Below are 23,804 nucleotides of genomic sequence, written 5' to 3'. Positions count from 1 at the left end.
GAACGTCTCTCCACATGCTCAGTTCTGAGAGATAAGTGTGTGTGAAAGCCGTCCTTCACCTAGCTTGTTGGGAACACAAAGTTTCTTTTCAGTTGCAAACTCCACTCCATACATATATATGGGGAGGTACAAGCTCCAACCAGGTTTTACAGTGAAAACTGCAGGAACTTCAAACCGGCACTAGGAAACAGACTGAGATACCAGAGTAAAAGTTTCTCCTGCAACCCGTTCCCCTTGTGCTAGATGAACGAACGTCTCTCCACATGCTCAGTTCTGAGAGATAAGTGTGTGTGAAATCCGTCCTTCACCTAGCTTGTTGGGAACACAAAGTTTCTTTTCAGTTGCAAACTCCACTCCATACATATATATTGGGAGGTAATAGCTCCAAATCGGTTTTACAGTGAAAACTGCAGGAACTTCAAACCGGCACTAGGAAACAGACTGAGAAACCAGAGTAAAAATTTCTCCTGCAAACCGTTCCGTTTGTGCTAGATGAACGAACGTCTCTCCACATGCTCAGTTCTGAGAGATAAGTGTGTGTGAAAGCCATCCTTCACCTAGCTTGTTGGGAACACAAAGTTTCTTTTCAGTTGCAAACTCCACTCCATACATATATATGCGGAGGTACTATCTCCAACCAGGTTTTACAGTGAAAACTGCAGGAACTTCAAACCGGCACTAGGAAACAGACTGAGAAACCAGAATAAAAGTTTCCCTGCAACCTGTTCCCTTTGTGCTAGATGAACGAACGTCTCTCCACATGCTCAGTTCTGAGTGATGTGTGTGTGTGAAAGCCGTCCTTCACCTAGATTTTTGGGAACATAAAGTTTCTTTTCATTTGTAAACTCCACTCCATACATATATATGGGGAGGTACTAGCTCCAACTCGGTTTTACAGTGAAAACTGCAGGAACTTCAAACCGGCACTAGGAAACAGACTGAGAAACCATAGTAAAAGTTTCTCCTGCAACCCGTTCCCTTTGTGCTAGATGAACAAACGTCTCTCCACATGCTCAGTTCTGAGAGATAAGTGTGTGTGAAAGCCGTCCTTCACCTAGCTTGTTGGGAACACAAAGTTTCTTTTCAGTTGCAAACTCCACTCCATACATATATATGGGGAGGTACTAGCTCCAACCAGGTTTTACAGTGAAAACTGCAGGAACTTAAAACCGGCACTAGGAAACAGACTGAGAAACCAGAGTTAAATTTTCTCCTGCAACCTGTTCCCTTTGTGCTAGATGAACGAACGTCTCTCCACATGCTCAGTTCTGAGAGATGTCTGTGTGTGAAAGCCGTCCTTCACCTAGCTTTTTGGGAACATAAAGTTTCTTTTCATTTGTAAACTCCACTCCATACATATATATGGGGAGGTACTAGCTCCAACTCGGTTTTACAGTGAAAACTCCTGGAACTTCAAACCGGCACTAGGAAACAGACTGAGAAACCAGAGTAAAAGTTTCTCCTGCAACCCGTTCCCCTTGTGCTAGATGAACGAACGTCTCTCCACATGTTCAGTTCTTAGAGGTAGGTGTGTGTGAAAGCCGTCCTTCACCTAGCTTGTTGGGAACACAAAGTTTCTTTTCAGTTACAAACTCCACTCCATACATATATATGGGGAGGTAATAGCTCCAAATCTGTTTTACAGTGAAAACTGCAGGAACTTCAAACCGGCACTAGGAAAAAGACTGAGAAACCAGAGTAAAAATTTTTTCCTGGAACCCGTTCCTTTTGTGCTACATGAACGAACGTCTCTCCACAAGCTCAGTTCTGAGAGATAAGTGTGTGTGAAAGCCGTCCTTCAACTAGCTTGTTGGGAACACAAAGTTTCTTTTCAGTAGGAAACTCCACTCCATACATATATATGGGGAGGTACTAGCTCCAAATCGGTTTTACAGTGAAAACTGCAGGAACATCATACCGGCACTAGGAAACAGACTGAGAAACCAGAGTAAAAGTTTCTCCTGCAACCCGTTCCCTTTGTGCTAGATGAACGAACGTCTCTCCACATGCTCAGTTCTGAGAGATAAGTGTGTGTGAAAGCCGTCCTTCACCTAGCTTGTTGGGAACACAAAGTTTCTTTTCAGTTGCAAACTCCACTCCATACATATATATGGGGAGGTACAAGCTCCAACCAGGTTTTACAGTGAAAACTGCAGGAACTTCAAACCGGCACTAGGAAACAGACTGAGATACCAGAGTAAAAGTTTCTCCTGCAACCCGTTCCCCTTGTGCTAGATGAACGAACGTCTCTCCACATGCTCAGTTCTGAGAGATAAGTGTGTGTGAAATCCGTCCTTCACCTAGCTTGTTGGGAACACAAAGTTTCTTTTCAGTTGCAAACTCCACTCCATACATATATATTGGGAGGTAATAGCTCCAAATCGGTTTTACAGTGAAAACTGCAGGAACTTCAAACCGGCACTAGGAAACAGACTGAGAAACCAGAGTAAAAATTTCTCCTGCAAACCGTTCCGTTTGTGCTAGATGAACGAACGTCTCTCCACATGCTCAGTTCTGAGAGATAAGTGTGTGTGAAAGCCATCCTTCACCTAGCTTGTTGGGAACACAAAGTTTCTTTTCAGTTGCAAACTCCACTCCATACATATATATGCGGAGGTACTATCTCCAACCAGGTTTTACAGTGAAAACTGCAGGAACTTCAAACCGGCACTAGGAAACAGACTGAGAAACCAGAATAAAAGTTTCCCTGCAACCTGTTCCCTTTGTGCTAGATGAACGAACGTCTCTCCACATGCTCAGTTCTGAGTGATGTGTGTGTGTGAAAGCCGTCCTTCACCTAGATTTTTGGGAACATAAAGTTTCTTTTCATTTGTAAACTCCACTCCATACATATATATGGGGAGGTACTAGCTCCAACTCGGTTTTACAGTGAAAACTGCAGGAACTTCAAACCGGCACTAGGAAACAGACTGAGAAACCATAGTAAAAGTTTCTCCTGCAACCCGTTCCCTTTGTGCTAGATGAACAAACGTCTCTCCACATGCTCAGTTCTGAGAGATAAGTGTGTGTGAAAGCCGTCCTTCACCTAGCTTGTTGGGAACACAAAGTTTCTTTTCAGTTGCAAACTCCACTCCATACATATATATGGGGAGGTACTAGCTCCAACCAGGTTTTACAGTGAAAACTGCAGGAACTTAAAACCGGCACTAGGAAACAGACTGAGAAACCAGAGTTAAATTTTCTCCTGCAACCTGTTCCCTTTGTGCTAGATGAACGAACGTCTCTCCACATGCTCAGTTCTGAGAGATGTCTGTGTGTGAAAGCCGTCCTTCACCTAGCTTTTTGGGAACATAAAGTTTCTTTTCATTTGTAAACTCCACTCCATACATATATATGGGGAGGTACTAGCTCCAACTCGGTTTTACAGTGAAAACTCCTGGAACTTCAAACCGGCACTAGGAAACAGACTGAGAAACCAGAGTAAAAGTTTCTCCTGCAACCCGTTCCCCTTGTGCTACGTGAACGAACGTCTCTCCACATGTTCAGTTCTGAGAGGTAGGTGTGTGTGAAAGCCGTCCTTCACCTAGCTTGTTGGGAACACAAAGTTTCTTTTCAGTTACAAACTCCACTCCATACATATATATGGGGAGGTAATAGCTCCAAATCTGTTTTACAGTGAAAACTGCAGGAACTTCAAACCGGCACTAGGAAACAGACTGAGAAACCAGAGTAAAAGTTTCTCCTGGAACCCGTTCCTTTTGTGCTACATGAACGAACGTCTCTCCACAAGCTCAGTTCTGAGAGATAAGTGTGTGTGAAAGCCGTCCTTCAACTAGCTTGTTGGGAACACAAAGTTTCTTTTCAGTTGCAAACTCCACTCCATACATATATATGCGGAGGTACTATCTCCAACCAGGTTTTACAGTGAAAACTGCAGGAACTTCAAACCGGCACTAGGAAACAGACTGAGAAACCAGAGTAGAAGTTTCTCCTGCAACCTGTTCCCTTTGTGCTAGATGAACGAACGTCTCTCCACATGCTCAGTTCTGAGTGATGTGTGTGTGTGAAAGCCGTCCTTCACCTAGATTTTTGGGAACATAAAGTTTCTTTTCATTTGTAAACTCCACTCCATACATATATATGGGGAGGTACTAGCTCCAACTCGGTTTTACAGTGAAAACTGCAGGAACTTCAAACCGGCACTAGGAAACAGACTGAGAAACCATAGTAAAAGTTTCTCCTGCAACCCGTTCCCTTTGTGCTAGATGAACGAACGTCTCTCCACATGCTCAGTTCTGAGAGATAAGTGTGTGTGAAAGCCGTCCTTCACCTAGCTTGTTGGGAACACAAAGTTTCTTTTCAGTTGCAAACTCCACTCCATACATATATATGGGGAGGTACAAGCTCCAACCAGGTTTTACAGTGAAAACTGCAGGAACTTCAAACCGGCACTAGGAAACAGACTGAGATACCAGAGTAAAAGTTTCTCCTGCAACCCGTTCCCCTTGTGCTAGATGAACGAACGTCTCTCCACATGCTCAGTTCTGAGAGATAAGTGTGTGTGAAATCCGTCCTTCACCTAGCTTGTTGGGAACACAAAGTTTCTTTTCAGTTGCAAACTCCACTCCATACATATATATGGGGAGGTAATAGCTCCATATCGGTTTTACAGTGAAAACTGCAGGAACTTCAAACCGGCACTAGGAAACAGACTGAGAAACCAGAGTAAAAATTTCTCCTGCAAACCGTTCCGTTTGTGCTAGATGAACGAACGTCTCTCCACATGCTCAGTTCTGAGAGATAAGTGTGTGTGAAAGCCATCCTTCACCTAGCTTGTTGGGAACACAAAGTTTCTTTTCAGTTGCAAACTCCACTCCATACATATATATGCGGAGGTACTATCTCCAACCAGGTTTTACAGTGAAAACTGCAGGAACTTCAAACCGGCACTAGGAAAAAGACTGAGAAACCAGAGTAAAAGTTTCCCTGCAACCTGTTCCCTTTGTGCTAGATGAACGAACGTCTCTCCACATGCTCAGTTCTGAGTGATGTGTGTGTGTGAAAGCCGTCCTTCACCTAGATTTTTGGGAACATAAAGTTTCTTTTCATTTGTAAACTCCACTCCATACATATATATGGGGAGGTACTAGCTCCAACTCGGTTTTACAGTGAAAACTGCAGGAACTTCAAACCGGCACTAGGAAACAGACTGAGAAACCATAGTAAAAGTTTCTCCTGCAACCCGTTCCCTTTGTGCTAGATGAACAAACGTCTCTCCACATGCTCAGTTCTGAGAGATAAGTGTGTGTGAAAGCCGTCCTTCACCTAGCTTGTTGGGAACACAAAGTTTCTTTTCAGTTGCAAACTCCACTCCATACATATATATGGGGAGGTACTAGCTCCAACCAGGTTTTACAGTGAAAACTGCAGGAACTTAAAACCGGCACTAGGAAACAGACTGAGAAACCAGAGTTAAATTTTCTCCTGCAACCTGTTCCCTTTGTGCTAGATGAACGAACGTCTCTCCACATGCTCAGTTCTGAGAGATGTCTGTGTGTGAAAGCCGTCCTTCACCTAGCTTTTTGGGAACATAAAGTTTCTTTTCATTTGTAAACTCCACTCCATACATATATATGGGGAGGTACTAGCTCCAACTCGGTTTTACAGTGAAAACTCCTGGAACTTCAAACCGGCACTAGGAAACAGACTGAGAAACCAGAGTAAAAGTTTCTCCTGCAACCCGTTCCCCTTGTGCTACATGAACGAACGTCTCTCCACATGTTCAGTTCTGAGAGGTAGGTGTGTGTGAAAGCCGTCCTTCACCTAGCTTGTTGGGAACACAAAGTTTCTTTTCAGTTACAAACTCCACTCCATACATATATATGGGGAGGTAATAGCTCCAAATCTGTTTTACAGTGAAAACTGCAGGAACTTCAAACCGGCACTAGGAAACAGACTGAGAAACCAGAGTAAAAGTTTCTCCTGGAACCCGTTCCTTTTGTGCTACATGAACGAACGTCTCTCCACAAGCTCAGTTCTGAGAGATAAGTGTGTGTGAAAGCCGTCCTTCAACTAGCTTGTTGGGAACACAAAGTTTCTTTTCAGTTGCAAACTCCACTCCATACATATATATGCGGAGGTACTATCTCCAACCAGGTTTTACAGTGAAAACTGCAGGAACTTCAAACCGGCACTAGGAAACAGACTGAGAAACCAGAGTAGAAGTTTCTCCTGCAACCTGTTCCCTTTGTGCTAGATGAACGAACGTCTCTCCACATGCTCAGTTCTGAGTGATGTGTGTGTGTGAAAGCCGTCCTTCACCTAGATTTTTGGGAACATAAAGTTTCTTTTCATTTGTAAACTCCACTCCATACATATATATGGGGAGGTACTAGCTCCAACTCGGTTTTACAGTGAAAACTGCAGGAACTTCAAACCGGCACTAGGAAACAGACTGAGAAACCATAGTAAAAGTTTCTCCTGCAACCCGTTCCCTTTGTGCTAGATGAACAAACGTCTCTCCACATGCTCAGTTCTGAGAGATAAGTGTGTGTGAAAGCCGTCCTTCACCTAGCTTGTTGGGAACACAAAGTTTCTTTTCAGTTGCAAACTCCACTCCATACATATATATGGGGAGGTACTAGCTCCAACCAGGTTTTACAGTGAAAACTGCAGGAACATAAAACCGGCACTAGGAAACAGACTGAGAAACCAGAGTTAAATTTTCTCCTGCAACCTGTTCCCTTTGTGCTAGATGAACGAACGTCTCTCCACATGCTCAGTTCTGAGAGATGTCTGTGTGTGAAAGCCGTCCTTCACCTAGCTTTTTGGGAACATAAAGTTTCTTTTCATTTGTAAACTCCACTCCATACATATATATGGGGAGGTACTAGCTCCAACTCGGTTTTACAGTGAAAACTCCTGGAACTTCAAACCGGCACTAGGAAACAGACTGAGAAACCAGAGTAAAAGTTTCTCCTGCAACCCGTTCCCCTTGTGCTAGATGAACGAACGTCTCTCCACATGTTCAGTTCTGAGAGGTAGGTGTGTGTGAAAGCCGTCCTTCACCTAGCTTGTTGGGAACACAAAGTTTCTTTTCAGTTACAAACTCCACTCCATACATATATATGGGGAGGTAATAGCTCCAAATCGGTTTTACAGTGAAAACTGCAGGAACTTCAAACCGGCACTTGGAAACAGACTGAGAAACCAGAGTAAAAGTTTCTCCTGGAACCCGTTCCTTTTGTGCTACATGAACGAACGTCTCTCCACAAGCTCAGTTCTGAGAGATAAATGTGTGTGAAAGCCGTCCTTCACCTAGCTTGTTGAGAACACAAAGTTTCTTTTCAGTTGCAAACTCCACTCCATACATATATATGGGGAGGTACTAGCTCCAACTCGGTTTTACAGTGAAAACTGCATGAACTTCAAACCGGCACTAGGAAACAGACTGAGAAACCAGAGTAAAAGTTTCTCCTGCAACCCGTTCCTTTTCAGCTAGATGAACGAACGTCTCTCCAAATGCACAGTTCTGAGAGATAAATGTGTGTGAAAGCCGTCCTTCACCTAGCTTGTTGGGAACACAAAGTTTCTTTTCAGTTGCAAACTCCACTCCATACATATATATGGGGAGGTACTAGCTCCAACTCGGTTTTACAGTGAAAACTGCAGGAACTTCAAACCGGCACTAGGAAACAGACTGAGAAACCAGAGTAAAAGTTTCTCCTGCAACCCGTTCCTTTTGAGCTAGATGAACGAACGTCTCTCCACATGCTCAGTTCTGAGAGATAAGTGTGTGTGAAAGCCGTCCTTCACCTAGCTTGTTGGGAACACAAAGTTTCTTTTCAGTTGCAAACTCCACTCCATACATATATATGGGGAGTTTCTAGCTCCAACTCGGTTTTACAGTGAAAACTGCTGGAACTTCAAACCGGCACTAGGAAACAGACTGAGAAACCAGAGTAAAGTTTCTCCTTCAACCCGTTCCCTTTGTGCTACATGAACGAACGTCTCTCCACAAGCTCAGTTCTGAGAGATAAGTGTGTGTGAAAGCCGTCCTTCACCTAGCTTGTTGGGAACACAAAGTTCTTTTCAATTGCAAACTCCACTCCATACATATATATGGGGAGGTACAAGCTCCAACTCGGTTTTAAAGTGAAAACTGCAGGAACTTCAAACCGGCACTAGGAAACAGACTGAGAAACCAGAGTAAAAGTTTCTCCTGCAACCCGTTCCCTTTCTGCTAGATGAACGAACGTCTCTCCACATGCTCAGTTCTGAGAGATAAGTGTGTGTGGAAGCCGTCCTTCACCTAGCTTGTTGTGAACACAAAGTTTCTTTTCAGTTGCAAACTCCACTCCATACATATATATGGGGAGGTACTAGCTCCAACTCGCTTTTACAGTGAAAACTGATGGAACTTCAAACCGGCACTAGGAAACAGACTGAGAAACCAGAGTAAAAGTTTCTCCTGCAACCCGTTCCCTTTGTGCTAGATGAACGAACGTCTCTCCAAATGCTCAGTTCTGAGAGATAAATGAGTGTGAAAGCCGTCCTTCACCTAGCTTGTTGGGAACACAAAGTTTCTTTTCAGTTGCAAACTCCACTCCATACATATATATGGGGAGGTACTAGCTCCAACCAGGTTTTAAAGTGAAAACTGCAGGAACTTCAAACCGGCACTAGGAAACAGACTGAGAAACCAGAGTAAAAGTTTCTCCTGCAACCCGTTCCCTTTGTGCTAGATGAACGAACGTCTCTCCACATGCTCAGTTCTGAGAGATAAGTGTATGTGAAAGCCGTCCTTCACCTAGCTTGTTGGGAACACAAAGTTTCTTTTCAGTTGCAAACTCCACTCCATACATATATATGGGGAGGTACTAGCTCCAACCAGGTTTTACAGTGAAAACTGCAGGAACTTCAAACCGGCACTAGGAAACAGACTGAGAAACCAGAGTAAAAGTTTCTCCTGCAACCCGTTCCCCTTGTGCTAGATGAACGAAAGTCTCTCCACATGCTCAGTTCTGAGAGATAAGTGTGTGTTAAAGCCGTCCTTCACCTAGCTTGTTGGGAACACAAAGTTTCTTTTCAGTTGCAAACTCCACTCCATACATATATATGGGGAGGTACTAGCTCCAACCAGGTTTTACAGTGAAAACTGCAGGAACTTCAAACCGGCACTAGGAAACAGACTGAGAAACCAGAGTAAAAGTTTCTCCTGCAACCCGTTCCCTTTGTGCTAGATGAACGAACGTCTCTCCACATGCTAAGTTCTGAGGGATATGTGCGTGTGAAAGCCGTACTTCACCAAGCTAGTTGGGAACACAAAGTTTCTTTTCAGTTGCAAACTCCACTCCATACATATATATGGGGAGGTACTTGATCCAACTCGGTTTTACAGGGAAAAATGCAGGAACTTCAAACCGGCACTAGGAAACAGACTGAGAAACCAGAGTAAAAGTTTCACCTGCAACCCGTTCCCTTTCTGCTAGATGAACGAACGTCTCTCCACATGCTCATTTCTGAGAGATAAGTGTGTTTGAAAGCCGCCCTTCACCTAGCTTGTTGGGAACACAAAGTTTCTTTTAAGTTGCAAACTCAAATCAATACATATATATGGGGGGGTACTAGCTCCAACTCGGTTTTACAGTGAAAACTGCAGGAACTTCGAACCGGCACTAGGAAACAGACTGAGAAACCAGAGTAAAAGTTTCTCCTGCAACCCGTTCCCTTTCTGCTAGATGAACGAACGTCTCTCCACATGCTCAGTTCTGAGAAATAAGTGCGTGTGAAAGCCGTCCTTCACCTTGCTTGTTGGGAACACAAAGTTCCTTTCAGTGGCAAACTCCACTCCATACATATATATTTGGAGGTACTAGCTCCAAATATGTTTTACAGTGTAAATTGCAGGTACTTCATACCGGCACTAGGAAACAGACTGAGAAACCACAGTAAAAGTTTCTCCTGCAACCAGTTCTTTTTGTGGTAGATGAACGAACGTCTCTTAACATTCTCAGTTCTGAGAGATAAGTGTGTGTGAAAACGGTCATTCACCTAGCTTCTTGGGAACACAAAGTTTCTTTACATTTGCAAACTCCTCTCCGTACATATATATGGGGTAGTACAAGCTCCAACTCGGTTTTACAGTGAAAACTGCAGGAACTTCAAACCGGCACTAGGAAACAGACTGAGAAACCAGAGAAAAAGTTTCTCCTGCAACCAGTTCTCTTTGTGGTAGATGAACGAACGTCTCTCCACATGATCAGTTCTGAGAGATAAGTGTGTGTGAAAGCTGTTCTTCACCTAGCTTGTTGGGAACACAAAGTTTCTTTTCAGTAGCAAACTCCACTCCATACATATATATGGGGAGGTACTAGCTCCAAATCGGTTTTACAGTGAAAACTGCAGGAACATCATACCGGCACTAGGAAACAGACTGAGAAAACAGAGTAAAAGTTTCTCCTGCAACCCGTTCCCTTTGTGCTAGATGAACGAACGTCTCTCCAAATGCTCAGTTCTGAGAGATAAGTGTGTGTGAAAGCCGTCCTTCACCTAGCTTGTTGGGAACACAAAGTTTCTTTTCAGTTGCAAACTCCACTCCATACATATATATGGGGAGGTACAAGCTCCAACAAGGTTTTACAGTGAAAACTGCAGGAACTTCAAACCGGCACTAGGAAACAGACTGAGATACCAGAGTAAAAGTTTCTCCTGCAACCCGTTCCACTTGTGCTAGATGAACGAACGTCTCTCCACATGCTCAGTTCTGAGAGATAAGTGTGTGTGAAAGCCGTCCTTCACCTAGCTTGTTGGGAACACAAAGTTTCTTTTCAGTTGCAAACTCCACTCCATACATATATATGGGGAGGTACAAGCTCCAACCAGGTTTTACAGTGAAAACTGCAGGAACTTCAAACCGGCACTAGGAAACAGACTGAGATACCAGAGTAAAAGTTTCTCCTGCAACCCGTTCCCCTTGTGCTAGATGAACGAACGTCTCTCCACATGCTCAGTTCTGAGAGATAAGTGTGTGTGAAAGCCGTCCTTCACCTAGCTTGTTGGGAACACAAAGTTTCTTTTCAGTTGCAAACTCCACTCCATACATATATATGGGGAGGTACTAGCTCCAACTCCGTTTTACAGTGAAAACTGCAGGAACTTCAAACCGGCACTAGGAAACAGACTGAGAAACCAGAGTAAAAGTTTCTCCTGCAACCCGTTCCTTTTGTGCTAGATGAACGAACGTCTCTCCACATGCTCAGTTCTGAGAGATATGTGTGTGTGAAAGCCGTCTTTCAACTAGATTGTTGGGAACACAAAGTTTCTTTTCAGTTGCAAACTGAACTCCATATATATATATGGGGAGGTACTAGCTCCAAATCGGTTTTACAGTGAAAACTGCTGGAACTTCAAACCGGCACTAGGAAACAGACTGAGAAACCAGAGTAAAAGTTTCTCCTGCAACCCGTTCCCTTTGTGCTAGATGAACGAACGTCTCTCCACATGCTCAGTTCTGAGACATAAGTGTGTGTGAAAGCCGTCCTTCACCTAGCTTGTTGGGAACACAAAGTTTCTTTTCAGTTGCAAACTCCACTCCATACATATATATGGGGAGGTACTAGCTCCAAATCGGTTTTACAGTGAAAACTGCAGGAACTTCAAACCGGCACTAGGAAACAGACTGAGAAACCAGAGTAAAAGTTTCTCCTGCAACCCGTTCCCTTTGTGCTAGATGAACGAACGTCTCTCCACATGCTCAGTTCTGAGAGATAAGTGTGTGTGAAAGCCGTACTTCACCTAGCTTGTTGGGAACACAAAGTTTCTTTTCAGTTGCAAACTCCACACCATACATATATATGGGGAGGTACTAGCTCCAACTCGGGTTTACAGTGAAAACTGCAGGAACTTCAAACCGGCACTACGAAACAGACTGAGAAACCAGAGTAAAAGTTTATCCTGCAAACCGTTCCCTTTGTGCTAGATGAACGAACGTCTCTCCACATGCTCAGTTCTGAGAGATAAGTGTGTGTGAAAGCCGTCCTTCACATAGCTTGTTGGGAACACAAAGATTCTTTTCAGTTGCAAACTCCACTCCATACATATATATGGGGAGGTACTAGCTCCAACTCGGTTTTACAGTGAAAACTGCTGGAACTTCAAACCGGCACTAGGAAACAGACTGAGAAACCAGAGTAAAAGTTTCTCCTGCAACCAGTTCCCTTTGTGCTAGATGAACGAACGTCTCTCCACATGCTCAGTTCTGAGAGATAAGTGTGTGTGAAATCCGTCCTTCACCTAGCTTGTTGGGAACACAAAGTTTCTTTTCAGTTGCAAACTCCACTCCATATATATATATGGGGAGGTACTAGCTCCAACTCGGTTTTACAGTGAAAACTGCTGGAACTTCAAACCGGCACTAGGAAACAGACTGAGAAACCAGAGTAAAAGTTTCTCCTGCAACCCCTTCCCTTTGTGCTAGATGAACGAACGTCTCTCCACATGCTCAGTTCTGAGAGATAAGTGTGTGTGAAAGCCGTCCTTCACCTAGCTTGTTGGGAACACAAAGTTTCTTTTCAGATGCAAACTCCACTCCATACATATATATGGGGAGGTACAAGCTCCACCCAGGTTTTACAGTGAAAACTGCAGGAACTTCAAACGGCACTAGGAAACAGACTGAGAAACCAGAGTAAAAGTTTCTCCTGCAACCCGTTCCCTTTGTGCTAGATGAACGAACGTCTCTCCACATGCTCAGTTCTGACAGATGTGTGTGTGTGAAAGCCGTCCTTCACCTAGCTTTTTGGGAACATAAAGTTTCTTTTCATTTGTAAACTCCACTCCATACATATATATGGGGAGGTACTAGCTCCAAATCGGTTTTACAGTGAAAACTGCTGGAACTTCAAACCGGCACTAGGAAAAAGACTGAGAAACCAGAGTAAAAGTTTCTCCTGCAACCCGTTCCCTTTGTGCTAGATGAACGAACGTCTCTCCACATGCTCAGTTCTGAGAGATAAGTGTGTGTGAAAGCCGTCCTTCACCTAGCTTGTTGGGAACACAAAGTTTCTTTTCTGTTGCAAACTCCACTCCATACATATATAAGGGGAGGTACTAGCTCCAACTCGGTTTTACAGTGAAAACTGCTGGAACTTCAAACCGGCACTAGGAAACAGACTGAGAAACCAGAGTAAAAGTTTCTCCTGCAACCCGTTCCCTTTGTGGTAGATGAACGAACGTCTCTCCACATGCTCAGTTCTGAGAGATATGTGTGTGTGAAAGCCGTCCTTCACCTAGCTTGTTTGGAACACAAAGTTTCTTTTCAGTTGCAAACTCCACTCCATACATATATATGGGGAGGTACTAGCTCCAACCAGGTTTTACAGTGAAAACTGCAGGAACTTCAAACCGGCACTAGGAAACAGACTGAGAAACCAGAGTAAAAGTTTCTCCTGCAACCCGTTCCCTTTGTGCTAGATGAACGAAAGTCTCTCCACATGCTCAGTTCTGAGAGATAAGTGTGTGTGAAAGCCGTCCTTCACCTAGCTTGTTGGGATCACAAAGTTTCTTTTCAGTTGCAAACTCCACTCCATACATATATATGGGGAGGTACAAGATCCAGCCAGGTTTTACAGTGAAAACTGCAGGAACTTCAAACCGGCACTAGGAAAAAGACTGAGAAACCAGATTAAAAGTTTCTCCTGCAACCTGTTCCCTTTGTGCTAGATGAACGAACGTCTCTCCACATGCTCAGTTCTGAGAGATTTGTGTGTGTGAAAGCCGTCCTTCACCTAGCTTTTTGGGAACATAAAGCTTCTTTTCATTTGTAAATTCCACTCCATACATATATATGGAGAGGTACTAGCTCCAACTCGGTTTTACAGTGAAAACTGCTGGAACTTCAAACCGGCACTAGGAAACAGACTGAGAAACCAGAGTAAAAGTTTCTCCTGCAACCCGTTCCCTTTGTGCTAGATGAACGAACGTCTCTCCACATGCTCAGTTCTGAGAGATAAGTGTGTGTGAAAGCCGTCCTTCACCTAGCTTGTTGGGAACACAAAGTTTCTTTTCAGTTGCAAACTCCACTCCATACATATATATGGGGAGGTACTAGCTCCAACTCCGTTTTACAGTGAAAACTGCTGGAATTTCAAATCGGCACTAGGAAACAGACTGAGAAACCAGAGTAAAAGTTTCTCCTGCAACCCGTTCCCTTTGTGCTAGATGAACGAACGTCTCTCCACATGCTCAGTTCTGAGAGATAAGTGTGTGTGAAAGCCGTCCTTCACCGAGCTTGTTGGGAACACAAAGTTTCTTTTCAGTTGCAAACTCCACTCCATACATATATATGGGGAGGTACTAGCTCCAAATCGGTTTTACAGTGAAAACTGCAGGAACATCAAACCGGCACTAGGAAACAGACTGAGAAACCAGAGTAAAAGTTTCTCCTGCAAACGGTTCACTTTCTGCTAGATGAACGAACGTCTCTCCACATGCTCAGTTCTGAGAGATAAGTGTGTGTGAAAGCCGTCCTTCACCTAGCTTGTTGGGAACACAAAGTTTCTTTTCAGTTGCAAACTCCACTCCATATATATATATGCGGAGGTACTAGCTCCAACCATGTTTTACAGAGAAAACTGCAGGAACTTCAAACCGGCACTAGGAAACAGACTGAGAAACCAGAGTAAAAGTTTCTCCTGCAACCTGTTCCCTTTGTGCTAGATGAACGAACGTCTCTCCACATGCTCAGTCCTGAGTGATGTGTGTGTGTGAAAGCCGTCCTTCACCTAGATTTTTGGGAACATAAAGTTTCTTTTCATTTGTAAACTCCACTCCATACATATATATGGGGAGGTACTAGCTCCAACTCGGTTTTACAGTGAAAACTGCAGGAACTTCAAACCGGCACTAGGAAACAGACTGAGAAACCATAGTAAAAGTTTCTCCTGCAACCCGTTCCCTTTGTGCTAGATGAACAAACGTCTCTCCACATGCTCAGTTCTGAGAGATAAGTGTGTGTGAAAGCCGTCCTTCACCTAGCTTGTTGGGAACACAAAGTTTCTTTTCAGTTGCAAACTCCACTCCATACATATATATGGGGAGGTACTAGCTCCAACCAGGTTTTACAGTGAAAACTGCAGGAACTTAAAACCGGCACTAGGAAACAGACTGAGAAACCAGAGTTAAATTTTCTCCTGCAACCTGTTCCCTTTGTGCTAGATGAACGAACGTCTCTCCACATGCTCAGTTCTGAGAGATGTGTGTGTGTGAAAGCCGTCCTTCACCTAGCTTTTTGGGAACATAAAGTTTCTTTTAATTTGTAAACTCCACTCCATACATATATATGGGGAGGTACTAGCTCCAACTCGGTTTTACACTGAAAACTCCTGGAACTTCAAACCGGCACTAGGAAACAGACTGAGAAACCAGAGTAAAAGTTTCTCCTGCAACCCGTTCCCCTTGTGCTAGATGAACGAACGTCTCTCCACATGTTCAGTTCTGAGAGGTAATTGTGTGTGAAAGCCGTCCATCGCCTAGCTTGTTGGGAACACAAAGTTTCTTTTCAGTTGCAAACTCCACTCCATACATATATATGGGGAGGTACTAGCTCCAAATCTGTTTTACAGTGAAAACTGCTGGAACTTCAAACCGGCACTAGGAAACAGACTGAGAAACCAGAGTAAAAGTTTCTCCTTCAACCCGTTCCCATTGTGCTACATGAACGAACTTCTCTCCACAAGCTCAGTTCTGAGAGATAAGTGTGTGTGAAAGCCGTCCTTCACCTAGCTTGTTGGGAACACAAAGTTCTTTTCACTTGCAAACTCCACTCCATACATATATATGGGGAGGTACAAGCTCCAACTCGGTTTTAAAGTGAAAACTGCAGGAACTTCAAACCGGCACTAGGAAACAGACTGAGAAACCAGAGTAAAAGTTTCTCCTGCAACCCGTTCCCTTTCAGCTAGATGAACGAACGTCTCTCCACATGCTCAGTTCTGAGAGATAAGTGTGTGTGAAAGCCGTCCTTCACCTAGCTTGTTGGGAAAACAAAGTTTCTTTTCAGTTGCAAACTCCACTCCATATATATATATGCGGAGGTACTAGCTCCAACCATGTTTTACAGAGAAAACTGCAGGAACTTCAAACCGGCACTAGGAAACAGACTGAGAAACCAGAGTAAAAGTTTCTCCTGCAACCTGTTCCCTTTGTGCTAGATGAACGAACGTCTCTCCACATGCTCAGTCCTGAGTGATGTGTGTGTGTGAAAGCCGTCCTTCACCTAGATTTTTGGGAACATAAAGTTTCTTTTCATTTGTAAACTCCACTCCATACATATATATGGGGAGGTACTAGCTCCAACTCGGTTTTACAGTGAAAACTGCAGGAACTTCAAACCGGCACTAGGAAACAGACTGAGAAACCATAGTAAAAGTTTCTCCTGCAACCCGTTCCCTTTGTGCTAGATGAACAAACGTCTCTCCACATGCTCAGTTCTGAGAGATAAGTGTGTGTGAAAGCCGTCCTTCACCTAGCTTGTTGGGAACACAAAGTTTCTTTTCAGTTGCAAACTCCACTCCATACATATATATGGGGAGGTACTAGCTCCAACCAGGTTTTACAGTGAAAACTGCAGGAACTTAAAACCGGCACTAGGAAACAGACTGAGAAACCAGAGTTAAATTTTCTCCTGCAACCTGTTCCCTTTGTGCTAGATGAACGAACGTCTCTCCACATGCTCAGTTCTGAGAGATGTGTGTGTGTGAAAGCCGTCCTTCACCTAGCTTTTTGGGAACATAAAGTTTCTTTTAATTTGTAAACTCCACTCCATACATATATATGGGGAGGTACTAGCTCCAACTCGGTTTTACACTGAAAACTCCTGGAACTTCAAACCGGCACTAGGAAACAGACTGAGAAACCAGAGTAAAAGTTTCTCCTGCAACCCGTTCCCCTTGTGCTAGATGAACGAACGTCTCTCCACATGTTCAGTTCTGAGAGGTAATTGTGTGTGAAAGCCGTCCATCGCCTAGCTTGTTGGGAACACAAAGTTTCTTTTCAGTTGCAAACTCCACTCCATACATATATATGGGGAGGTACTAGCTCCAAATCTGTTTTACAGTGAAAACTGCTGGAACTTCAAACCGGCACTAGGAAACAGACTGAGAAACCAGAGTAAAAGTTTCTCCTTCAACCCGTTCCCATTGTGCTACATGAACGAACTTCTCTCCACAAGCTCAGTTCTGAGAGATAAGTGTGTGTGAAAGCCGTCCTTCACCTAGCTTGTTGGGAACACAAAGTTCTTTTCACTTGCAAACTCCACTCCATACATATATATGGGGAGGTACAAGCTCCAACTCGGTTTTAAAGTGAAAACTGCAGGAACTTCAAACCGGCACTAGGAAACAGACTGAGAAACCAGAGTAAAAGTTTCTCCTGCAACCCGTTCCCTTTCAGCTAGATGAACGAACGTCTCTCCACATGCTCAGTTCTGAGAGATAAGTGTGTGTGAAAGCCGTCCTTCACCTAGCTTGATGGGAACACAAAGTTTCTTTTCAGTTGCAAACTCCACTCCATACATATATATGGGGAGGTACTAGCTCCAACTCGCTTTTACAGTGAAAACTGCAGGAACTTCAAACCGGCACTAGGAAACAGACTGAGAAACCAGAGTTAATTTTCTCCTGCAACCTGTTCCCTTTGTGCTAGATGAACGAACGTCTCTCCACATGCTCAGTTCTGAGAGATGTGTGTGTGTGAAAGCCGTCCTTCACCTAGCTTTTTGGGAACATAAAGTTTCTTTGAATTTGTAAACTCCACTCCATACATATATATGGGGATGTACTAGCTCCAACTCGGTTTTACAGTGAAAACTCCTGGAATTTCAAACCGGCACTAGGAAACAGACTGAGAAACCACAGTAAAAGTTTCTCCTGCAACCCGTTCCCCTTGTGCTAGATGAACGAACGTCTCTCCACATGTTCAGTTCTGAGAGGTAAGTGTGTGTGAAAGCCGTCCTTCACTTAGCTTGTTGGGAACACAAAGTTTCTTTTCAGTTGCAAACTCCACTCCATACATATATATGGGGAGGTACTAGCTAAAAATCGGTTTTACAGTGAAAACTGCAGGAACTTCAAACCGGCACTAGGAAACAGACTGAGAAACCAGAGTAAAAGTTTCTCCTGGAACCCGTTCCTTTTGTGCTACATGAACGAACGTCTCTCCACAAGCTCAGTTCTGAGAGATAAGTGTGTGTGAAAGCCGTCCTTCACCTAGCTTGTTGGGAACACAAAGTTTCTTTTCAGTTGCAAACTCCAATCCATACATATATATGGGGAGGTACTAGCACCAACTCGGTTTTACAGTGAAAACTGCAGGAACTTCATACCGGCACTAGGAAACAGACTGAGAAACCAGAGTAAAAGTTTCTCCTGCAACCCCTTCCCTTTGTGCTAGATGAACGAACGTCTCTCCACATGCACAGTTCTGAGAGATAAGTGTGTGTGAAAGCCGTCCTTCACCTAGCTTGTTTGGAACACAAAGTTTCTTTTCAGTTGCAAACTCCACTCCATATATATATATGGGGAGGTACTAGCTCCAACTCGGTTTTACAGTGAAAACTGCAGGAACTTCAAACCGGCACTAGGAAACAGACTGAGAAACCAGAGTAAAAGTTTCTCCTGCAACCCGTTCCTTTTGAGCTAGATGAACGAACGTCTCTCCACATGTTCAGTTCTGAGAGATAAGTGTGTGTGAAAGCCGTCCTTCACCTAGCTTGTTGGGAACACAAAGTTCCTTTTCAGTTGCAAAGTCCAATCCATATATATATATGGGGAGGTTCTAGCTCCAACTCGGTTTTACAGTGAAAACTGCTGGAACTTCAAACCGGCACTAGGAAACAGACTGAGAAACCAGAGTAAAAGTTTCTCCTTCAACCCGTTCCCATTGTGCTACATGAACGAACGTCTCTCCACAAGCTCAGTTCTGAGAGATAAGTGTGTGTGAAAGCCGTCCTTCAACTAGCTTGTTGGGAACACAAAGTTCTTTTCACTTGCAAACTCCACTCCATACATATATATGGGGAGGTACAAGCTCCAACTCGGTTTTAAAGTGAAAACTGCAGGAACTTCAAACCGGCACTAGGAAACAGACTGAGAAACCAGAGTAAAAGTTTCTCCTGCAACCCGTTCCCTTTCTGCTAGATGAACGAACGTCTCTCCACATGCTCAGTTCTGAGAGATAAGTGTGTGTGAAAGCCGTACTTCACCTAGCTTGTTGGGAACACAAAGTTTCTTTTCAGTTGCAAACTCCACTCCATACATATATATGGGGAGGTACTAGCTCCAACTCGCTTTTACAGTGAAAACTGATGGAACTTCAAACCGGCACTAGGAAACAGACTGAGAAACCAGAGTAAAAGTTTCCCCTGCAACCCGTTCCCTTTCTGCTAGATGAACGAACGTCTCTCCAAATGCTCAGTTCTGAGAGATAAATGTGTGTGAAAGCCGTCCTTCACCTAGCTTGTTGGGAAGACAAAGTTTCTTTTCAGTTGCAAACTCCACTCCATACATATATATGGGGAGGTACTAGCTCCAACCACGTTTTACAGTGAAAACTGCAGGAACTTCAAACCGGCACTAGGAAACAGACTGAGAAACCAGAGTAAAAGATTCTCCTGCAACCCGTTCCCTTTGTGCTAGATGAACGAACGTCTCTCCACATGCTCAGTTCTGAGAGATAAGTGTGTGTGAAAGCCGTCCTTCACCTAGCTTGTTGGGAACACAAAATTTCTTTTCAGTTGCAAACTCCACTCCATACATATATATGGGGAGGTACTAGCTCCAACCAGGTTTTACAGGGAAAACTGCAGGAACTTCAAACCGGCACTAGGATACAGACTGAGAAACCAGAGTAAAAGATTCTCCTGCAACCCGTTCCCTTTGTGCTAGATGAACGAACGTCTCTCCACATGCTCAGTTCTGAGAGATAAGTGTGTGTGAAAGCCGTCCTTCACCTAGCTTGTTGGGAACACAAAGTTTCTTTTCAGTTGCAAACTCCACTCCATACATATATATTGGGAGGTACTAGCTCCAACCAGGTTTTACAGGGAAAACTGCAGGAACTTCAAAACGGCACTAGGAAACAGACTGAGAAACCAGAATAAAAGTTTCCCCTGCAACCTGTTCCCTTTGTGCTAGATGAACGAACGTCTCTGCACATGCTCAGTTCTGAGGGATAATTGTGTGTGAAAGCCGTCCTTCACCTAGCTTGTTGGGAACACAAAGTTTCTTTTCAGTTGCAAAATCCACTCAATACATATATATGGGGAGGTACTAGCTCCAACTCGATTTTACAGTGAAAACTGCAGGAACTTCAAACCGGCACTAGGAAACAGACTGAGAAACCAGAGTAAAAGTTTTTCCTGCAACACGTTCCCTTTGAGCTAGATGAACGAACGTCTCTCCACAAGCTCAGTTCTGAGAGATAAGTGTGTGTGAAAGCCGTCCTTCACCTAGATTGTTGGGAACAAAAGTTTCTTTTCAGTTGCAAACTCCACTCCATACATATATATGGGGAGGTACTAGCTCCAACCAAATTTTACACTGAAAACTGCTGGAACTTCAAACCGGCACTAGGAAACTGAGAAACCAGAGTAAAAGTTTCTCCTGCAACCCGTTCCATTTGTGCTACATGAACGAACGTCTCTCCACATGCTCAGTTCTGAGAGATAAGTGTGTGTGAAAGCCGTCCTTCACCTAGCTTGTTGGGAACACAAAGTTTCTTTTCAGTTGCAAACTCCAATCCATACATATATATGGGGAGGTACTAGCTCCAACTCGCATTACAGTGAAAACTGATGGAACTTCAAACCGGCACTAGGAAACAGACTGAGAAACCAGAGTAAAAGTTTCTCCTGCAACCCGTTTCCCTTGTGCTAGATGAACGAACGTCTCTCCACATGCTCAGTTCTGAGAGATAAGTGTGTGTGAAAGCCGTCCTTCACCTAGCTTGTTGGGAACACAAAATTTCTTTTCAGTTGCAAACTCCACTCCATACATATATATGGGGAGGTACTAGCTCCAACCAGGTTTTACAGGGAAAACTGCAGGAACTTCAAACCGGCACAAGGAAACAGACTGAGAAACCAGAGTAAAAGATTCTCCTGCAACCCGTTCCCTTTGTGCTAGATGAACGAACGTCTCTCCACATGCTCAGTTCTGAGAGATAAGTGTGTGTGAAAGCCGTCCTTCACCTAGCTTGTTGGGAACACAAAATTTCTTTTCAGTTGCAAACTCCACTCCATACATATATATGAGGAGGTACTAGCTCCAACCAGGATTTACAGGGAAAACTGCAGGAACTTCAAACCGGCACTAGGAAACAGACTGAGAAACCAGAATAAAAGTTTCCCCTGCAACCTGTTCCCTTTGTGCTAGATGAACGAACGTCTCTCCACATGCTCAGTTCTGAGAGATAAGTGTGTGTGAAAGCCGTCCTTCACCTAGCTTGTTGGGAACACAAAGTTTCTTTTCAGTTGCAAACTCCACTCCATACATATATATGGGGAGGTACTAGCTCCAACTCGATTTTACAGTGAAAACTGCTGGAACTTCAAACCGGCACTAGGAAACAGACTGAGAAACCAGAGTAAAAGTTTCTCCTGCAACCCGTTCCCTTTGAGCTAGATGAACTAACGTCTCTCCACAAGCTCAGTTCTGAGAGATAAGTGTGTGTGAAAGCCGTCCTTCACCTAGATTGTTGGGAACAAAAGTTTCTTTTCAGTTGCAAACTCCACTCCATACATATATATGGGGAGGTACTAGCTCCAACCAAATTTTACAATGAAAACTGCTGGAACTTCAAACCGGCACAAGGAAACTGAGAATCCAGAGTAAAAGTTTCTCCTGCAACCCGTTCCATTTGTGCTAGATGAACGAACGTCTCTCCACATGCTCAGTTCTGAGAGATAAGTGTGTGTGAAAGCCGTCCTTCACATAGCTTGTTGGGAACACAAAGTTTCTTTTCAGTTGCAAACTCCACTCCATACATATATATGGGGAGGTACTAGCTCCAACTCGGTTTTACAGTGAAAACTGCAGGAACTTCAAACCGGCACTAGGAAACAGACTGAGAATCCAGAGTAAAAGTTTCTCCTGCAACCCGTTCCCTTTCTGCTAGATGAACGAACGTCTCCCAACATGCTAAGTTCTGAGGGATATGTGCGTGTGAAAGCCGTACTTCAACAAGCTAGTTGGGAACACAAAGTTTCTTTTCAGTTGCAAACTCCACTCCATACATATATATGGGGAGGTACTTGATCCAACTCGGTTTTACAGGGAAAAATGCAGGAACTTCAAACCGGCACTAGGAAACAGACTGAGAAACCAGAGTAAAAGTTTCACCTGCAACCCGTTCCCTTTCTGCTAGATGAACGAACGTCTCTCCACATGCTCATTTCTGAGAGATAAGTGTGTTTGAAAGCCGCCCTTCACCTAGCTTGTTGGGAACACAAAGTTTCTTTTAAGTTGCAAACTCAAATCAATACATATATATGGGGGGGTACTAGCTCCAACTCGGTTTTACAGTGAAAACTGCAGGAACTTCAAACCGGCACTAGGAAACAGACTGAGAAACCAGAGTAAAAGTTTCTCCTGCAACCCGTTCCCTTTCTGCTAGATGAACGAACGTCTCTCCACATGCTCAGTTCTGAGAAATAAGTGCGTGTGAAAGCCGTCCTTCACCTTGCTTGTTGGGAACACAAAGTTCCTTTCAGTGGCAAACTCCACTCCATACATATATATTGGGAGGTACTAGCTCCAAATCTGTTTTACAGTGTAAATTGCAGGTACTTCATACCGGCACTAGGAAATAGACTGAGAAACCACAGTAAAAGTTTCTCCTGCAACCAGTTCTTTTTGTGGTAGATGAACGAACGTCTCTTAACATTCTCAGTTCTGAGAAATAAGTGTGTATGAAAGCCGTCCTTCACCTAGCTTGTTGGGAACACAAAGTTTCTTTTCATTTGTAAACTCCACTCCATACATATATATGGGGAGGTACTAGCTCCAACTCGGTTTTACAGTGAAAACTGCTGGAACTTCAAACCGGCACTAGGAAACAGACTGAGAAACCAGAGTAAAAGTTTCTCCTGCAACCCGTTCCCTTTGTGCTAGATGAACGAACGTCTCTCCACATGCTCAGTTCTGAGAGATAAGTGTGTGTGAAAGCCGTCCTTAACCTAGCTTGTTGGGAACACAAAGTTTCTTTTCAGTTGCAAACTCCACTCCATACATATATATGGGGAGGTACTAGCTCCAACCAGGTTTTACAGTGAAAACTGCAGGAACTTCAAACAGGCACTAGGAAACAGACTGAGAAACCAGAGTAAAAGTTTCTCCTGCAACCTGTTCCCTTTGTGCTAGATGAACGAACGTCTCCCCACATATTCAGTTCTGAGAGATGTGTGTGTGTGAAAGCCGTCCTTCACCTAGCTTTTTGGGAACATAAAGTTTCTTTTCATTTGTAAACTCCACTCCATACATATATATGGGGAGGTACTAGCTCCAACTCGGTTTTACATTGAAAACTGCTAGAACTTCAAAACGGCACTAGGAAACAGACTGAGAAACCAGAGTAAAAGTTTCTCCTGCAACCCGTTCCCTTTGTGCTAGATGAACGAACGTCTCTCCACATGCTCAGCTCTGAGAGATAAGTGTGTGTGAAAGCCGACCTTCACCTAGCTTGTTGGGAACAAAAAGATTCTTTTCAGTTGCAAACTCCACTCCATACATATATATGGGGAGGTACTAGCTCCAACTCGATTTTACAGTGAAAACTGCTGGAACTTC

This window comes from Camelus dromedarius, unplaced genomic scaffold (genome assembly GCF_036321535.1).
Source record: "Camelus dromedarius isolate mCamDro1 unplaced genomic scaffold, mCamDro1.pat HAP1_SCAFFOLD_200, whole genome shotgun sequence".
NCBI lineage: Eukaryota > Metazoa > Chordata > Mammalia > Artiodactyla > Camelidae > Camelus > Camelus dromedarius.
This window is presented reverse-complemented; position numbering follows the sequence as displayed.